A 14,287-nucleotide genomic window follows, 5' to 3' on the forward strand; every position below is an offset into this window, starting at 1 on the left:
TTAAATCCCATCTTATCCCAGCTGCACTTTGTCTCTTCTCCTGGAAGCTCTAGACTCATTTATCAATGTCCTATGAGATACTTTTCCATGAGCATTTTGAGACAAGCATTTTCAGAAGGTCCAAGTCCACAATCTATTCATGCACCTCCATTCCATACTTCTGTGCCTCTGTTTTCACACCTGATCCCCATAATTTCTTTGAAATGATATCGGGAGTTACAGAAGTGACTTTCCTTGAGACTCAGAGCACGTGTGTTAAATCACACTATATGGATTCATTTATTTACTTTCTTCCCATCTTGCTCTATTTAGCCTTTATTTATGAAATTCTTACATCCTGGGGCTAGTAGTGTGATTTGCATAACTTTTGTTACTAGAATACTATTTAGAAGATATTAAATATTTTCCTGTTCGGTGAAAGAAAGGAATGGGTATTTTATCTATTTCCGTTACAAGTAGTTCTTATGCTACCTGGTATTTCTCCAGTTGTTTGTCTAAACATCTGCTTCCCATTGTCACTAAACCACGATTTTTGTTTTCACCAAGCTTCTACCCTAAAGAACGCTTATTGCAGTCTTTTAATAACATGACTCATTTTCACTTCTATTTACTCTGACCCTTGCTTGTTTAGATTTATGTGGCAAGGGACACTTAATAACAAGGAGGGACCTATTTGAAATGGCAGCACAATCATTCAGCAGGAGAGAAAAGAGTAATGTATGAGTTGTATAATTACCAGTTAACAATTCTGCATATATTATTCAGGGGTGGAGCTCAAAAAGTATGCCGTTCAGGTCAGCCTTGTTAGTTTCTGCTTGACTAGTTGAACACAAATTATAAACCCCATGCACTAAATTTTCCCCATGAACATGCAAAGGGGTTAGTTACATTTACACACATGCACAATTACACAAAACCCACAAACAGGTATTTATCATCATTCTTGGGAACTGATCAACATTTTTCTCAAGATAATCAAAATAAACATAAGAGTCCCGGTCCAATTTTGGTTCATTGGTAGCTTAAGTTTCCATTACACCTATCGCAAGTGCCCTTTGACTTTTTTTTGTCTTTATTTCTAAAGTAGGATGTTCTTCTACGATTATCTTATATAAGCTAATAGCAGAGTGAGTCCGAGAATGTGTGCCTTAAGAAGTCACTAGGTGAAGTTGACAAAGGCACCTAGGACTGTGGGCATGAGTCAGCTGTACCTGCGGACAGCTGTGCGTTCATGAGTCAGCTGACCTGCTTCTCCCATGAGCTCATGTAGGGATAAACCAAGGTAGCATATGAATGCACTTTGATGACAGCACAAAGTACTATGAATAAAAGTTCTTCTAATATCAAGGAAGATACGTAAAGATTCCCAAGACTCACAGAGCTCTTCTGCACTGGTCTAACTGTTCACATTTTATACGGAATATTTGTGCTTCATAAAAATAGGAGCAAATGATCCCATTACGTCAAGCAGTGCCACAGGCAGAGTAACAGAGACACTCCATGTCCTCAGAAGCTCCAGACTCAGGAGCTTTCTTGTCCCAAGTTAGAAAATAAAACCTCTCTTCAGTCTGAATGTCCAAAAAGTTGGATTTTTCAGATGTCCTTTTCCTGCTACTATGAAAATGGCCCTTCTGTCTTGTAAATTTCAGCATTGTTCTGGAGAACCTCAAGACACTATCATTCATATGGTGCACAACCATTTGTATTTCCAATTCCAGGAGATCCAGTGCCCTGCTGTGTTTTCACTCATATACATGATAAAATATTTATTTCCTGGAGCAAAGATTTATCCCAGAGGGAACATAAAGTTGAGCTTCTATTTTTATCTACTGTCAAAACATTGACATTCTTTTTAAAACTTTTCCTTATTTTTGAGAATTTTTATATACATAGGAAATAGGATCATTCCACATACCATTTTCCCCTTCTAATTTCCCCCATGTTCCCCCAACATGCCCCACCAACTTCTTGTCATTTTTTATAACCTGCTAGGTCAAGTTAGTGCTATCTATACATGAATAGGTGTAGGGTCATCCACTGGAGCAAAGGAGTCCTTCCAGTGATCTCAAAAACAATGGTTCACCCTCCCAAGCTTCTTTCCACTGCCAACACCTCCTTAGAATGTGTTGAGGCCTAAAACTCATCTATACCATTTATACCATGATTGTGGTCAGCTTACTCTGATGTAGATCCTATATGGGCAACCACAGCTGCTATGCGTTCTTGATGGTGATAGCCGTGTTGTGTCCAGAAGGCAGTATGCCATAGCATACCTCCCCATCCTTTGTCTCTCGATGTTCTTTCTGGCTCCTTTCCCAGCGTTCCCTCCATAGTTGTGATGGGTTAATACAGATGTCCCATTTAGGGCTGAGCACCCAGTCTCTCATCTACAGCCCTTTGACCAGTCATCTCTACTGATTGCTGTCCACTGCAGAAAGAATCTTCTCTGACCACAGTGGAGGGCAACACAGGTCAATGCTCATAAATACCTGAAGGCAAACTGACAGCACAGCCATTTAACAAAGTAACAGTAACAGGCTCTTCTTCCATTTCCTTCTTCAGAGTCTTGAAGTTCTTGTCATACAAATCTTTCACATGTTTGGTAAGAGTCACCCCAAGGTACATTATACTGTTTGTGGCTATTGTGAAGGGGGTCATTTCCCTAGTTTCTTTCTCAGCCTGCTTATCCTTTGAGTATAAGAAGGATACTGATTTGCTTGAGTTGATTTTATAACCTGCCACTTTGCTGAAGTTATTTATCAGCTGTAGGAGTTCTCTAGTGGAGTTTTTTGGCTCACTTAGGTAGACTATCATATCATCTGCAAATAATGATAGTCTGACTTCTTCCTTTCCAATTTGTATCCCTTTGACCTCCTTATGTTGTCGAATTGCCCAAGCTAGTACCTCAAGTACAATATTGAAAAGATAAGGAGAAAGGGGGCGGCCCTGTCTAGTCCCTGATTTTAGTGGGATTGCTTCAAGTTTCTCTCCATGTAGTTTGATGCTGGCTACTGGTTTGCTGTATATTGCTTTTACTATGTTTAGGTATGGGCCTTGAATTCCTGTTCTCTCTAAGACTTTAAGCATGAAAGGATGCTGAATTTTGTCAAATGCTTTTTCAGCATCCAATGAAATGACCATGTGGTTTTTTTCTTTGAGTTTGTTTATGTAGTGGGTTGCATTGATGGATTTCCGTATATTGAACCAACCCTGCATCCCTCAAAAAATGGAAAAACCTCCCATGCTCATGGATCGGCAGGATTAATATAGTTAAAATGGACATTTTGCCAAAAGCAATTTACAGATTCAACACAATACCCATCAAAATCCCAACTCAATTCTTCATAGAGTTAGAAAGAGCAATTCTCAAATTCATCTGGAATAACAAAAAACCCAGGATAGCTAAAACTATTCTCAAGAACATAAGAAATTCTGGGGGAATCAGTATCCCTGACCTCAAGCAATACTACAGAGCAATAGTGTTAAAAACTGCAAGGTACTAGTACAGTGACAGGCAGGCAGATCAATGGAACAGGATTGAAGATCCAGAAATGAACCCATACACCTATGGCCACTTGATCCTCAACAAAGGGGCTGAAAACATCCAATGGAAAAAAGATAGCCTTTTCAACAAATGGTGCTGGTTCAACTGGAGATCAGCATGCAGAAGAATGCGAATTGATCCATCCTTGTCTCCTTGTACTAAGCTCAACTCCAAATGGATCAAGGACCTCCACATAAAGCCAGATACTCTGAAGCTAATAGAAAAGAAACTGGGGAAGACCCTTGAGGACATCGGTACAGGGGGAAAGTTTCTGAACAGATCATCAATGGCGTATGCTCTAAGATCAAGAATTGACAAATGGGACCTCATAAAATTACAAAGTTTCTGTAAGGCAAAGGACACCATCAAGAGGACAAATCGGCAACCAACAAATTGGGAAAAGATCTTCACCAACCCTACATCAGATAGAGGGCTAATATCCAATATATACAAAGAACTCAAGAAGTTAGACCCCAGAAAACCAAACAACCCTATTAAAAAATGGGGTACAGAGTTAAACAAAGAATTTTCACCTAAAAAACTTCGGATAGCAGAGAAGCATCTTAAAAAATGCTCAACTTCATTAGTCATTAGGGAAATGCAAATCAAAACAACCCTGAGATTTCACCTTACACCAGTCAGAATGTGTAGGGTTCCATAGCTGCCTGCAGCTATTACGAAGTGGGTTTCTGGAACAGAAGCTGAGGAATAAATAGGGAAGAGGGGCGAAAAGAAGTATGGCTAAGACAATATTCACTGATCAAAGCCAGAAACTTTAATGGCGCCAGACCTTTTAACAGTTTGGGCAAACCCTTCCCCCCAGACTCCAGACTGAGTTCCGGTGGAAGTTGTCTAGCTTCTCTTGGAGGTCCTCGTCTTGACTGCTCCTGCAGCTGGGTGGGTCACCTGCTTAATTCAGGAATTCCTAGACCTGGAGGAACAATGAACTTAACCTTTACTTCGAGCACTCGGCCCTAGGTGGAGCAGGATCCTGGCTATCTGGGAGAAGTTAACCTTGACCAAAGTCAAACTCTGACCCAGTGCATGACTGCCCCAATATGGCTCTGTACATGTCCTCCCTTTTTTTATTAATTAGAACACGAGGAGGTAGAAAACAAGTGGATAAATATCCTTCATAAGAAGGCGGGCCTTAACCAGGAGGGGAAGCATTGACCGTAATTCCTCTTAAATTGTATAACGTCTTTTTCAGAGGAGGGGTAATAGGCTCCCTTATTATTTTAAGGACAGCCTCTCCACGTTAACCCCTATGCAATTAGGTATACTTCCTGGGGACTCAGAAGCAGAAATTCACCTCCCCATGCGGTGCTTTGCCTCGCACGTCTCACTGGTACCCATGTTTGTTCATAAACAAACACACATAGATCTGAGTTCTATGTGGCTCCCTCTTTGGAGATCCACTTGTGTAAGTTTTGAAGCCAGGGGGGTCTGCAAGTGTCTTTAACAGACATGCAATCTCTCCATCCAGGTGAGCCTGGGTGGAGACAGCCAGTCTGCTTAACAAACAAGGTCAAGAGTTAAAGGTGGAATAGGATTAACTTGTCCCTGAAGTATCCAATTCAGTTGCAAATTAACAACTTTAAGGACCCAAAGCTTGGCCTCTGAGGTGGAAGAGGTAGCCTTGTGTATAAAGAGATATGCTGTTACTTCTCAGGAAAAGTGGAGACTATATGTTAAATTAACACAGCTGGCTGAAGATTGTTACCCATCTTCAAAATTGGAATCTTCAATATTGGAATTATTTCCAGACCAGTCTATGGTTGAGTCAGCGGAACACAGTAAGGAGAAGAGTCATTTTAACTCTTCTTTAGATTAATTTTTCCTAAGCTAGCTTAACAGTCTCCATGTTCTGTCCCACAAAGTCTAAAAGCTTGAAGCTAGGCAATTTATCTAACCGGGGACATTTGACAATTGAGGTAAGTCAAGAATATATACCCAATATAGCTCTTATGTTACCATGGTCTGGGCATTCAGCAAGCACACAGTCAGCATATCTTCTGCAGCATTCTGTGGAAAAAACATAGGGGACATGCCTTCTCCCCCAATATTAAATCAGGATCATGGCATATGTCAATAAGTGAATTCCTTCATTTCACCTAGACATCAATATGCCTAATTACAAGATGTCATATACATTTAACAAGGAGTTTCTTGGCATCCAAATTTTAAAATTTTCTTAAAAACATGCAAGCATAATATAAATGATATGCACAGGGACACGATTTCCCCTCTCTTCTCTCTTCCAAGAAGATATTGTTTTATTAATTTAAGTTGGAACACAAAGTATAACCCATAACATAGGCAATAACTATGTAATTATATAAAATAAACATAGCATTTTTAGTTGCTTTTTCTGTTAGAGCAGTTGCAACTAGACAGCCTAAAAATGAATCATTAGTCACATGCACATATTTTTTAATCTTCTAAATTAGAAATATGAGTATCATTTATCTGTAATAACTAAGTCCTCTAGGATTAACACCATTACGTGGTAGAGGTAGAAATTGAGGACATCAAGAACAAATCTTTATAATTTGATGTGCACAAAATATAAAATTATTTCAAATACCTAAAGGACAGTCATTTAGAGAACATATCTTTTGTTCTTAGAAATTTGAATCACATTTGCATAAACTGTAGAAATTAAGAATTAGCAGTATTAAAAATGGACCAATTTTAAGCAATTATAAACCATGAGCTATATATATATCTACTATTATTAAAAGCTTGACTTTTAACATCTTAAAAATAGCTGTTATAGCACCCAATTCAGGTATCTGTGTTGAAGCAGGGGAAAACTTAAAGGAATAAACATGTGATCTGATAGTACAAATTATCTTTTGGATAACAATTATTAATTTTGTCTAAAAATGCTTGCCATGTAATAGATCAACCATTAATAATAAATTTGATTGCTGCTTGAAGCAAGGAACACATGTTTCCTACCTTGAAAACAGAGGTTTAAGACCTTCTGTGGCAAGCTTAAAATGAGGTAAATATAAGATAAAGCCAATTAATATATCCTAACAACCTTTGAAAGCCATTTACCTAAAAATTCTAAAGGTCCATAGTTAGGAGCAAGGGCCTGTAACAAACATTCCATGAACATTATACACTGAATATTTTAAGATCCTAACTTCTAGTATTGAAACAGAGACAAACATTTTTTCTCACAAGACGTAAGGCTGTTAGCCATTCCTTGAGGCAAAAACTTTCTAATGAAATTGCTTTGTTGTTTCTTTAAAATTAGAAGCAAATGCTTTTATAATTATCAGAATGTAAAGTAAAAAACCAACCCTTTAAATTTACAATAATTTTGTAGGGAGTAGACAGGCCAAATGTTAATGCCTTTATAGCCTCCTTGACATTTCATAGATTTGAACTGCATTTTAACCCACACCTGGATAAGTCAAAAATCTTTTTTTTTTTTTTTTTTTTTTTTTTAGGCCAAACACTCCCTAGGTGGGGCCTGTAAGGCAGAAACAATTCTCAAAACTTCCTCACTAGCTTCCCCTGAGGCAGCTCTAAGTTTTGCATTAACTCAAATGTAAAATTTTTTTATCTGCCCTAGGATCCACCTTGAGTCCTTGGCAAGGACATTGTATAAGATTACTCGAAAGTAAATATTTTCTAATCTGATCCTTTTATCTAAGACCAGACCCAAAACTACCCAGCCCTGCAAGGACATTTTGAGGATTAAACAAAAGAAACCTGTAATTCCAAGGTCAAAGGAACCTACTTGATATCAAATACATTTCCACTGAGATCTCCTTTTTAATCTTGGAGGGTTAAATTTTGCTCCTACCATTGTAGCCTATAAACTTGTGGAAAAGTGGCAATGGGCCTCTAAAACCCATAGCTGTATCACTCTCAAAATTATCTTAATTACAAAATGTTAAGAATTATGAGCCTGCAAACTGAAAACTGCAGCCAATGACACACTGATTTTTATTGTAACTCAATGTTTTCTTGCAATACAATTAGAGCACAATTGCAATTTTGGAAGCAAATCCCAATTTTAAACAATCTATTTTCTTTAAAATCAATGGCAAACACATATTTACAGCACAAGGTTTGTCTGCCAGTTCTTATGTTCAAGCGTATGACAGTGTAACTTATTAAAGAGACATTATTTTAAATCTTAATCTTCATTAAGTCCAATCTCCAGGCCAAGATTCACATGAAACACCATGCCAATTTAGGAGCATCTTAAAGGCCTGTATTTCCTGGATTGCGTCATGCCACGTGTTGTTTAAAATGGCGACTACCCTAAACTACCAGCTTTAACCGTCATGCCACGTGTTGTTTAAAAATGGCGACTACCCTAAACTACCAGCTTTAACCTAACTTTTGTTAATAATATTATACCTTTTAAATCATGTCCAGTGACTTAAGCCAATACTCTATAGTCAAGACATGTAAAATATACCTTTAAATCCAATTATAAACAAGAACAAAGCATGAGTTGCGTTAGGCCACGTGTAGCTAGTTAAGATGGCTCCAACACCGAATCACCAGTTTTAAACTAACCTTTTCTTACTAACACTATATCTTTTAAATCATACCCAATTAATTTATAATTCTTTAGTCAAGAAATGTAAAGCCTTATACCATTAAAACCAATTAGAAACAAGTATAAAGCGACTACATGAATTTCACAAGCCAAACCAAAGTTTTCCCAAATCTTGAGGCTTCTGGGCTTTTAAAAGCGGCTTTTTCCCCAGCTATGTTTGCCTCTTGGGTGAGTGAGCTGTGCTGCTGTGGTGCAGCTTTAAATCAGTCTTCACACAAACTGCAGCTGGCTCAAGAGGTTGCCAGCAGATGAAATCCTTACCAATTTTTCTTTTTAACATGAAACAAACAGTCATTCACACAAAGACACAGAGAGGACATAAACATACACATAGACAAACAGTCGGTGCACCGGGACAAACACGGAAAGATACACAGAAAGTTAAGCGCGCTTGTTAAGCAATTGCATCCATTTTCCTCTTTAAACAGCTCTTAGAGGCTGTGGACATATGCCTATTTTTAAAACCCCCTTCTTTTTCGCCTAAATCAGCTCTTACGAGCTTTGGGCAAATGCCTACCAAATTCCTTCCCCATATTTCCCTATCTTTTCAACCCAAGCAGCCACTGTGCCGGGTCAACACAGTTCACTTGCAAAACCCGTATCCCTCTGCACTCACAACAATAGAAAAAATTTTTCACTAGCGCTAGTATTTGACCTCTATGTTGCTTACCGTGCGGATACCATTCCTTATCACCTTTTCTGCGAAGCTTCGCTCGATAAGGTTACCTCAGGAAATTCTCCCGTACCAGGTTACCCCACGTTCTGGCGCCAATATGTAGGGTTCCATAGCTGCCTGCAGCTATTACGAAGTGGGTTTCTGGAACAGAAGCTGAGGAATAAATAGGGAAGAGGGGCGAAAAGAAGTATGGCTAAGACAATATTCACTGATCAAAGCCAGAAACTTTAATGGCACCAGACCTTTTAACAGTTTGGGCAAACCCTTCCCCCCAGACTCCAGGCTGAGTTCCGGTGGAAGTTGTCTAGCTTCTCTTGGAGGTCCTCGTCTTGACTGCTCCTGCAGCTGGGTGGGTCACCTGCTTAATTCAGGAATTCCTAGACCTGGAGGAACAATGAACTTAACCTTTACTTCGAGCACTCGGCCCTAGGTGGAGCAGGATCCTGGCTATCTGGGAGAAGTTAACCTTGACCAAAGTCAAACTCTGACCCAGTGCATGACTGCCCCAATATGGCTCTGTACAAGAATGGCTAAGATTAAAAATTCAGGAGACAGCAGGTGTTGGCGAGGATGTGGAGAAAGAGGAGCATTCCTCCACTGCTGGTGGGGTTGCAAATTGGTACAACCACTCTGGAAATCAGTCTGGCAGTTCCTCGGAAAACTGAGCAAGTCACTTCCAGAAGATCCTGCGATACCACTCCTGGGAATATACCCAGAGGATTCCCCAGCATGTAATAAGGATACATGCTCCACTATGTTCATAGCAACCCTATTTATAATAGCCAGAAGCTGGAAAGAACCCAGGTATCCCTCAACAGAAGAATGGATGCAAAAAATGTGGTATATATACACAATGGAGTACTATTCAGCCATTAGAAACAATGAATTCATGAAATTCTTAGGCAAATGGATGGAGCTGGAGAACATCATACTAAGTGAGGTAACCCAGTCTCAAAAGATCAATCATGGTATGCACTCACTAATAAGTGGATATTAACCTAGAAAACTAGAATACCCAAAACATAATCCATACATCAAATGAGGTACAAGAAGAATGGAGGAGTGGCCCCTTGTTCCAGAAAGACTCAGTGTAGCAGTATAGGGCAAAACCGGAACAGGGAAGTGGGAAGGGTGGGTGGGAGAACAGAGGGAAGGAAGGGGGTTTATGGGACTTTCGGGGAGTGGGGGGCCAGAAAAGGGGAAATCATTTGAAATGTAAATAAAAAATATATCGAATAAAAAATGCCAAAAAAAAAGAAAGAAAAGAAAAAGAAAAGAAAACAGTAACAGGTTCTACTCTAAGACCTGTGACCTGTTTTGGACCAGGGTTATAGTACCAGACATGAAATTGTATCCTGTGGAATGGCTCACATCCAATCAGAAAGCAATTAGTTATCCCATAAGCAACATGCCTATTGCATCAGCAGGTGCATCTTACGCAAGAGAGGATTGGAGCATGGTCCAGAGCTGAGTGAGACCACTTATCTCTTTTTCTTTTTCTTCTTTATTATTTTATTTTTATTTTTATTTTTTCTATATTCTTTGTTTACATTCCAAATAATTTCCCCTTTCCCAGTTCCCCCATCCCCACAAGTCCCACAAGCCCTCTTCCCTCTACCCATTCCCCAATCAACCCCCTTCCACTTCTCTGTCCTGGTAATCCCCTACATTGCTGCATCAAGCCTTTCCAGGACCAGGGCCCTCTCCTTCCTTCTTCTTGGGAATTATTTGATATGTGAATTGTGCCTTGAGTATTCAGAGCTTCTGGGCTAATATCCACTTATCAGTAACTGCATTCCATATGTGTTCTTCACTTAGTAAAGGGTTACCTCACTTACGGTATATTTACACAATGCAATACTACTCAGCAATTAAAAACAATGAAATCATGAAATTCTTAGGCAAATGGTTGGTATTGGAAAATATCATCCTAACTGATCTCTTTTTCTACCCTAGCAGCTTGCATGGCCCCTTTCAACACTATGAAAGTTTACAACAGGGAAGAGCTTTTCTGATCATTTTAAGGCTGATGTTTCTCTGTCCTAGAGCCAAGATGTGAAGTGTCTCCAGTATAGGGTCTTATTGTGTCATATGATGGCAATAGCCTGTGTTGTTCTGGAGACCTCTGGGGACTCTCTAGCCAATAACTACTAGAGAGGCATTCCTATGTCTGTGCTGTGACTTTCATTTAGTAACTCTTGTCTTCCAGAAGTGACATAGTCCACCCATGAAGGTCATTTCTGTTCAAACTCTTCTTTTTTAGTTTGTATTTTGAAATTAGCTCATTAACTAGCGGGTTTCAATATGCCTTTTCTCTTACATTTCCTTGGTTTTGGTTAAGCCATACAATACCCCCATCTTTCTCTCTCTCTCTCTCTCTCTCTCTCTCTCTCTCTCTCTCTCTCTCTCTCTCTCCCTCCATCCATCCATCCCTCTGTCCCTCCCTCCTTTCTTCCCTCCCTCCTTCCCTTTCTCTCCTTCCCTCCTTCTTTCCTTCCCTCCTCCTCCCCCTCCTCTCTTCTTACTCTGTCGAATCTCAGCATTCCCTCTCCCCAACCCCATTTTGTCAGATATTAGGGTAGATATGCTGCTGGTTTCCTTGCTCCATTTTCTTGGAATACCTTTTCCTACCCTCTTCCCCTAAGGTTAAACGATGAGGGCGTGTCTCTTCAAGGCAGGAAAAAAGTAGATCTTGTCTTCTGATCCAGTCTGTTAGTCTGGGTCATTTTATTTGGGGAAATGAGATCATTGATAGGCAGTGTTATTACTGAAAGTTGTGTGCGTTAACGACTCCTGTCACTTGGTTGGTTTTGTATTGTTTGCTTGGCTCTCCTTTGGTTAACTGTCCTGGCATTTATTTATTTCTTATTGCCTCTGTGTTCCTCTTTTTCTTCAGACTGAAGTATTCCAATGTCCTGTGTAGAGCTGCCTTAGTGGTCATAAATTCCTTTAATCTGTTTTTATCTCTCCTTCATTTTCAATAGATGGGTTTGCTGGGTATAATACCTGAGTTGACAGCTGTAATCTTTTAGGACATGAAATATAACTTACCAGGGCTTCCTGGCTTTAAAAGCTTCTGTTTCTTAATCAGATGTTATTTGTGGGGCCTAAACGGCTTGATGTTTCCCTCTTGCTGCTTACAATAGCCATCCTTTGTCCTGCACTTTTAGCCCTTTAATTACAGCATGTCATGAGAAGATCCTTTTCTAGTTCTGTGGGCAGGTACACTCAGGTGGGGATCTGCTTCTCTAAGTGTGGTCATTTTCCTCCTGGATTGTACTAAAATTCTATCATGTACTTTTGGTATGCATTCTACCCCTTTGCATATCATCCAAAGCTTACATCTTCTTATGGCTTCTCAACGCTTTGCCTCTAGATTTTTTTTTTTTTTGAGTATCTTCTTCATTTACATTGCCAATGGTAAAACCTTTCCCAATTTCCCCCTTCCCTCCCAACGATTCCCTACCCCTCCTCCCACCCCCTGCCTCCATGTATATGCCCCTCTACCCAACACCCTCCCACCTCCCCTCAACTCCCCCCCACCTCGTCCATTTCCCTTTGTTGGGGCCTTTATTGAGCCTTTACCTGACCAAAGACCACTCCTCCCACTGATGCCCAACAAGGCATTCCTCTGCCACATTTTTGGCTGGAACTATGTGTACCCCTCGGTTGATGATTCAGTCCCTGGGAGTCTTGAGGTGTCCTGGTGTCTGAAGTCATTGTTCTTCTCATGGGGCTATATACCCCTTCAGCTCCTCTGGACCACCCTCCAGATCCTCCGTTGGGGACCCCAAGCTCAGTCCAATAGTTGGTTGCTAGTTTCTGCCTTTGTATTTGTAATTGCCTCTAGATTTTTATGAATTTATCACTGGTTCAAATGACTCTGTCTTGTCTTGCATCCCATGTACACTGCATTCTACATGACCCATTCTATTGCTGAGGCTTTCTTCTCACTGAGGGTTTTATTTGGTTTCTTTGGTTTTTCGTTCCCAGTATCATTGCAGGTGGTCTTTTCTTCAGCAATTCTCTTCATTGGTTTCTGGTCTTACGTCTCTTGTGGACTTCCTCAGTTCATCCATGCCTTAGATTTTGTCCTCTTCAAGCAGCTTGAATGTAGTTACTATCATACTTTTGACCTCTCGTCTGGAAGTCCTTCCAGGTCATTCTCACTCGGCCCTATTATTATGAGATTGATACTTTTTAGATTTTCAAACTGTTTGTCTTGAATTTTCAAACTGTTTCTGGCTTTGCCCTGGGATTTGCGCATTTTGAGTTGGTTGAGTGGGAGTGTGGACCTGAGGCTGGTGGTCTGGGGACTGCTGACCTATTAGCACATGGAGTTGGGGAAGCTAGAAGCATGGAAAAGACATCTTACTTATCAGACTCAAGGAATGGGCAGATGAGGGAAGTCTAGGCAGTGTTCAATGCCTGAGTGGAATATTGGAGGCTTAAATGTCTGCAAAGAGAGTTAGGAGGACCTGTTAAAATTAGCATTCTTTTCTTTGTTTGTTTTATTAAAGTTAACATTCTTGAATTATTTTAAAAATTGTAAATGGCATGAAACATGCATAGGGAAGATGTGGGTAAACAGATGATGATCTTACATGTTTAGACTGTTTTGATCACTGTGTTTCTTAGACATCTTTCTACCACTTTCCTTTCCCTCATTGGGGGCAGGGGTAGGGCAAAGTCCAAGGAGAGATTTTGCTATTGGTCATTCGCATCCTTCTCACCACAGGTAAAGACCAAAACTTGTGGGATGCTTTTGAGGGTGTGACGTTCTAGTTTATTTCCCCACCTGAGTAATTAAATGATTTAAAGTCTATCATTCTATCATGTACTTTTGGTATGACATTCCCAAGACACAGAGGCCTTGGGAAAGGGTTGCCTGATCCAGCTAAACTTTACATATCGTGTCTCCTGCTGTCTCCATCTCCAGAGTCCCTCACCAACTTTTGATTTTACCTTGTCAGCTATGAGTACTTCTTTTCTTTACCCTTTGGGGAGAGAGTATGTATGATGTAAGTGCATGTTTGGATGAGTGTTTGCATGTGTGTGGGTTCACATGTGTAGGGGCGTGTGCAGAGACTGAAGGTTGCCATCAGGTATGTTCCTTGATAGATTTCTACTTATAGGTCTCTCACTGAGTCTAGACCTCATAGACTCATCTCTGCCCCCACTGTACTGGGATCACAGCTGGCTCACACCAATCTGTCTTTTGTGTGTGTTCTGGAGTCACAAACTCCAGCTCACATGCTTGTGTGGCAAGAGCTTTATCCGCTGAGCCATCTCCTGACTCTCCTTTCCTTTCAAAACATCTCTCCCTCATAGTTTATTTTATACAAAGAAGCCACAGTGATCTTTGAACTCTAAAAATCAAGATGGCTTCCCTAGGTTCTAAGCGTGAGTTCCACCAGCTTAGGAAGAGCTCTTCATTTTCTTCTGCTCGCTTTTCCAGGCTCTAATCCCACTCCTC

General features: G+C 40.2%; 1 protein-coding gene across 1 annotated transcript in view; it reads left to right on the top strand.

The window, feature by feature from the left end:
- Nucleotides 1–14,287, top strand: part of Ano4 (anoctamin 4) — a 270,004-nt gene that overhangs the window by 124,250 nt on the left and 131,467 nt on the right. The gene's annotated exons all lie outside the window — the stretch shown is intronic.

Source organism: Apodemus sylvaticus, chromosome 20, assembly GCF_947179515.1.
Source record: "Apodemus sylvaticus chromosome 20, mApoSyl1.1, whole genome shotgun sequence".
NCBI lineage: Eukaryota > Metazoa > Chordata > Mammalia > Rodentia > Muridae > Apodemus > Apodemus sylvaticus.